Here is a 6,038-nt window from a genome sequence, read left to right as displayed (position 1 = left end):
ATGAAGACGTATCATGGTAAAGATGCTAACACCGTATCGGGAGTAAGTTTTAATCTTTTTACTTCAGTTAATGCTTGTATTTCGTTAAACTTGATACCATGCAATATATGCTCGAATAAAAATTTAGAAGAGAAAAGAGAGAGAAACCAAACCAGATATCATCTGGTTATTTTACATTAAATGGGAAAAAAATTGTCTGGGAATGGAGGGGTTAAGAATACGTACGGGATTCGCAGACACTCGGAGGCAGAAGTTGATCTATGATTTAAACTGACAGCTTTTTTTTCCCTCATCCTTTGATCTTCGGATATCAGAAATCAATTAATGTCGGATTTTAAACTGACTCAGCAGATCAAAAGAATTTACACTGAATGAAAGGCAAAATATGATGGAAATAAAAGCAAATTAATTCATTTTCTGACTGTGATGGCGTGAGTGGTGGTGAACTGGCCATAAGACCACAGTGGTGGTGTTGTGTGATTTCCGGCTGGAGAGTAAGGAATATTTTTATTATTATTATTTATTTTTATTTATTTATTTTTTTTTTTACCTAGGTCACATGTAATAAAAGTTAGTGCAGCTTCTGATTTACTTTCTTCTTCGTATGGCAGGAATGCTGACAACACACGAACACACACACACACACACACACACACACACACACACACACACACACACACACACACACACACACACACACGCCCGGTAGCTCAGTGGTTAGAGTGCTGGCTTCACAAGCCAGAGGACCGGGGTTCGATTCCCCCGGCCGGGTGGAGATATTTGGGTGTGTCTCCTTTCACGTGTAGCCCCTGTTCACCTAGCAGTGAGTAGGTACGTGACGTAAATCGAGGAGTTGTGACCTTGTTGTCCCGGTGTGTGGTGTGTGCCTGGTCTCAGGCCTATCCGAAGATCGGAAATAATGAGCTCTGAGCTCGTTCCGTAGGGTAACGTCTGGCTCTCTCGTCAGAGACTGCAGCAGATCAAACAGTGAAATACACACACACACACACACACACACACACACACACACACACACACACACACACACACACACACACACACACACACACACACACACACACACACACATGCCCGGTAGCTCAGTGGTTAGAGCGCTGGCTTCACAAGCCAGAGGACCGGGGTTCGATTCCCCGGCCGGGTGGAGATATTTGGGTGTGTCTCCTTTCACGTGTAGCCCCTGTTCACCTAGCAGTGAGTAGGTACGGGATGTAAATCGAGGAGTTGTGACCTTGTTGTCCCGGTGTGTGGTGTGTGCCTGGTCTCAGGCCTATCCGAAGATCGGAAATAATGAGCTCTGAGCTCGTTCCGTAGGGTAACGTCTGGCTGTCTCGTCAGAGACTGCAGCAGATCAAACAGTGAAACACACACACACACACACACACACACACACACACACACACACACACAGAGAGAGAGAGAGAGAGAGAGAGAGAGAGAGAGAGAGACAGACAGACAGAGCAAGCAACTCAACAAAAGAGTAAAAACCTCCACTCCCTCGCCTCAACAAAATGGCTTATTCACCACAACTTGCTCACTACTTTCCTGGTGTTGAAGGCCCCGTACCTCTCATCACGTCGCCTCTGCCTGCTATTAGTCCCTTAATGTGGCCAGCGCAGCACTCTGCTCCATAATTGTCAACGAATGAGAACAACTTTGGCTGAATAAAAGATTTGTTCTGTTACTCCATGTTCTCTGTCCCTCGCGACACTTACTCTTGTCCTGCTTATCTCGCAACATCTCTGATATTTTCCAAACAGCTTCACTCTTGACATTTTTAGCAGGTCTTTCTTCCAGCCAACACAATTTATATACCTAAGATACACTCTTGCATTAAGATCTGCCCACTGTACTCAAGCACGGTCTAATATGCACGTACCTTCACTTTATTCCTCCTGGAAGTGGATATGTCTATTTACTCACCCTTGCCTCGCAGTCCAGTCCGTGTAGAAGAATCTTCTATAAGCGAGCAAGGCGTGGTAAGTAGAAGTATCACTGGTCTGTGTGAGATCATTACATCGCGTCTTATTTTTTGTCCTTTATCGTCAAATTATTATCATTGCAAGGTTATAAATATACGAGCTCTCCTTCACACTTGTTCTGCTTCTGGTTGTTGTTCTGGTTTTGAAGTTTTGTTCTTGCATCAGCTTCCATTGGTATGTGTTTCGTTCTGCTTCTCTGCTTTTCCCTAGTTGAGTACCCCTGTTCCTTCCTGGTGCGTATATTGTTTATGGAGTGGTGCCAACTTTTATATCAATTTTTACATCATTCCTCTTTGACACTGTGACTTTCTTACATTAAAATAAACATCACTGGGGATTTACAAGTCCATGAGAGAGATCTTGGTGAGGCGAGGATACAAGCGTCTATGGAAGTTCTGCGCCACTAGAAGTCATTACTCTTACGTGCCCATGTATCTAATGAATGCTAAATTTATGTGTTTATGTAAAGGTTTGTGGTACAAATCTCCACCATGCACTACTGAAATAACTGAAACGCTTTTACATATATATATAAAAAAATTATGACTATACTTTGTCTACTCTAAAGCGGCTCTTGGGTCTCAGTCTAAATGGTGTCCAAGGGAATGCGTGGTTGTCAGATCTTGAGGAAAACTGTAGTCTGTTCTCATGTGTGGATCAACAGAAAACAAGTATTATTCACCTAAAATCAATTATAACATCAATAAGCTACAGCATGTTTTGAACCCAGGAGCCTTTGTAAAGTTGATAAACTATAGTGAATAGCAGCTGTTGCTAATATATCCGCTACATAAATCTCTCTTTATCTGGCCCAGCTATGAACACAATTGTCCCTGTATGTGTCTTGGTGTTCGTTAGTGAAGTGGTGTGCTGCTGCTATTGCTGCTTCTGTTATTGCTGCTGCTCTGTGGAACTCCATTACGGGCCTTACCTTTGCGGGGAGTTCCTTGCCAAATATAGACAGATAGAAAGTAACGATATAGAGCAAGAGAATATATTGATCCAGTTGTCATCCTTACAAAAAAAAAATGACAGAGCACAGAAATATGAAAGTTCTTTGCTTCTAGTTTGATTTATTTTAATCAAATATAGTTTTAAGAAGATTTATAATATAAAACCTTATATACTTGCAAAACTAGAAATTCTATGAAACAGATACAACAGAAACAAAGACACATAGGAAATTAAATTCATACACATATACATAGACACATTCAACAAAATATCACACATAAACACACAAGCACATATACAAACAAAGACACATCGATACATACATAGACACATACACTACACTCACACACACACACACACACACACACACACACACACACACACACACACACACACACACACACACACACACACACACACACACACACACACACACACACACACACACACGCACTCACACTCACACTCGTAGATCTCCCGCACCGTCAGCATGGGCGCCCTTGGGCCTGCCACGCCTCCCCGTAAGCGGCGCCGATCACGCTGATAAACTTAATCCCCAATTAGGCCCATGGGAGGAGGGCGCCCCGGGTGAACACAGCTGCCATACATCTCATCCTTACATCCCAACTCCTACTGGTTCATTTTGGCCACACTGATGCCAAAGCAGATACCACACACACACACACACACACACACACACGCGCGCGCGCGCGCGCGCGCCCCCGGTAGCTCAGTGGTTAAAGCGCTGGCTTCACAAGCCAGAGGACCGGGGTTCGATTCCCCAGCCGGGTGGAGATATTTGGGTGTGTCTCCTTTCACGTGTAGGTGCTGTTCACCTAGCAGTGAGTAGGTACGGGATGTAAATCGAGAAGTTGTGACCTTGTTGTCCCGGTGTGTGGTGTGTGCCTGGTCTCAGGCCTATCCGAAGATCGGAAATAATGAGCTCTGAGCTCGTTCCGTAGGGTAACGTCTGGCTGTCTCGTCAGAGACTGCAGCAGATCAAACAGTGAAACACACAAGTAGTAGTAGTAGTAGTAGTAGTAATAGTAGTAGTAGTAGTAGTAGTAGTAGTAGAGCTGGTGGTAGTGGTGGTAGTAGTTGTGATTGTTTTCATAGTGATTGTGGTAATGGTAGTAAGTAGTAGTAGTAGTAGTAGTAGTAGTAGTAGTAGTAGTAGTAATTTATTGACAACAAAAATACAAATATAAATCATAAGGAAAATAATAATAGAGATGATGACAAAAAAAAACGACAAAAAAAACTCACTCGATACACAAAACAGAAAATCTTGCATTCAACACGAGAACTTTAGATCACCATTCCTTTTACAGAAAACGACACACACACAAAAAAAAAAACTAGATACATAAACACACACACACACACACACACACACACACACACACACACACACACACACACACACACACACACACACACACACACACACCTGCTGTCCCCTCACCTCACATACCACGTTCGTAAATTGTGCACATTAGCCACAAATTAACTCTACGTTTGCTCACTTTATCACCACTTGGCGTCCCCTTCCCCTCACCACCATCAATTCCACAGGTTAATGAGGGTGGTCTGTGCTGCTTACCTGTGCTGGGGCTGTGCTGGGCTGGGCAGGGACAGGTGGAGTTTGCGAGGCGGCATGGGATAGATAAAGAGACACATAGAGAAGGCAGGCGAGAGAGAAATGGAGAAAGGGATTTAGAGGAGACAGGGAGAGAGAGAGACAAAGACAGAGACAGAGAGAGATAGAGAGAGAGAGAGAGAGAGAGAAAGAGAGAGAGAGAGAGAGAGAGAGAGAGAGAGAGAGAGAGAGAGAGAGAGAGAGAGAGAGAGAGAGAGAGAGAGAGAGAGAGAGAGAGAGTGTGGTTCAATTATGATTATCTTGCACGAGTAATTAGTTTTAGTTGGCATATTACGTCAGTCAAGGTGTGCTAGGTGGTTTGTCTTCCAGTGTGTGTGTGTGTGTGTGTGTGTGTGTGTGTGTGTGTGTGTGTGTGTGTGTGTGTGTGTGTGTGTGTGTGTGTGTGTGCGCGCGTGTGTGTGTACCGTAGTCTTCTCATCTACTCCTTCTTTATCTTCCACAAACAAAAACAAGTAGTGCATCTCGGAACAAGATGATATAATCGAATTCCCTTTGGTAACTCCATCCAATCCACCCACCCAATCTCCTCATCCATCCATCCATCTCTCCCTTCACCCACCCAGCCCATCCATCTGCCAGTTCCTCCTCGTCACTACTAAATCTGATATCTGCAATGGACTTCTTGGCATCAATATACATCAATCAACGCATCACTCACATTGCAGCGCCCTCAACACACACTCAGCCTCCTCGTTAAATGCCTCCTCCTCCTCCTCCTCCTCCTCCTCCTCCTCCTCCTCCTTTTCCTCCTCCTCCTCCTCCTCTTCAGACTAGTTTTTCATCTTTACTGTTATCTCTTTCTCTCTCTCTCTCTCTCTCTCTCTCTCTCTCTCTCTCTCTCTCTCTCTCTCTCTCTCTCTCTCTCTCTCTCTCTCTCTCTCTCTCTCTCTCTCTCTCTCTCTCTCTCTCTCTCTCTCTCTCTCTCTCTCTCTCTCTCTCTCTCTCTCTCTCTCTCTCTCTCTCTCTCTCTCTCTCTCTCTCTCTCTCTCTCTCTCTCTCTCTCTCTCTCTCTCTCTCTCTCTCTCTCTCTCTCTTTCACTTTACCCTTCATTAATTCAATCTATCTTCATCTCCTCAGCAAATCTTTCTCTCTTTTATTATTCTCACCTTTCTCCTCCTTATTCTTACCTTTCTCTTTCTCCTCCTCCTTTCTACTCTTGACATTCTCTTTTCCAACTGCATTTCTCTTCTTTCTCCTTTTTTCCTTCTTTTTTTTCTTTCATTTTCTTATTTTTCGTCAATACTACGAATATTTTTCACTCATTCTTCCTCATTTCCAGTCTCCTCTTTGTTCTTTTTTTCCCATTTCATTTTTCCCCTCCTCATCAATTCCTCAAACCTTTCTCTCATTCCTCATTAACATTTTTTTCTCCTCCTCCTCCTCCTCTTCCTCCTCCTTCTTTTCTTCCTCCCTTTTATAATCC

The sequence above is a fragment of the Portunus trituberculatus genome, chromosome 21 (assembly GCF_017591435.1).
Source record: "Portunus trituberculatus isolate SZX2019 chromosome 21, ASM1759143v1, whole genome shotgun sequence".
NCBI lineage: Eukaryota > Metazoa > Arthropoda > Malacostraca > Decapoda > Portunidae > Portunus > Portunus trituberculatus.
The sequence above is the reverse complement of the archived record's forward strand: the minus strand, read 5'-3'. Positions refer to the sequence as shown.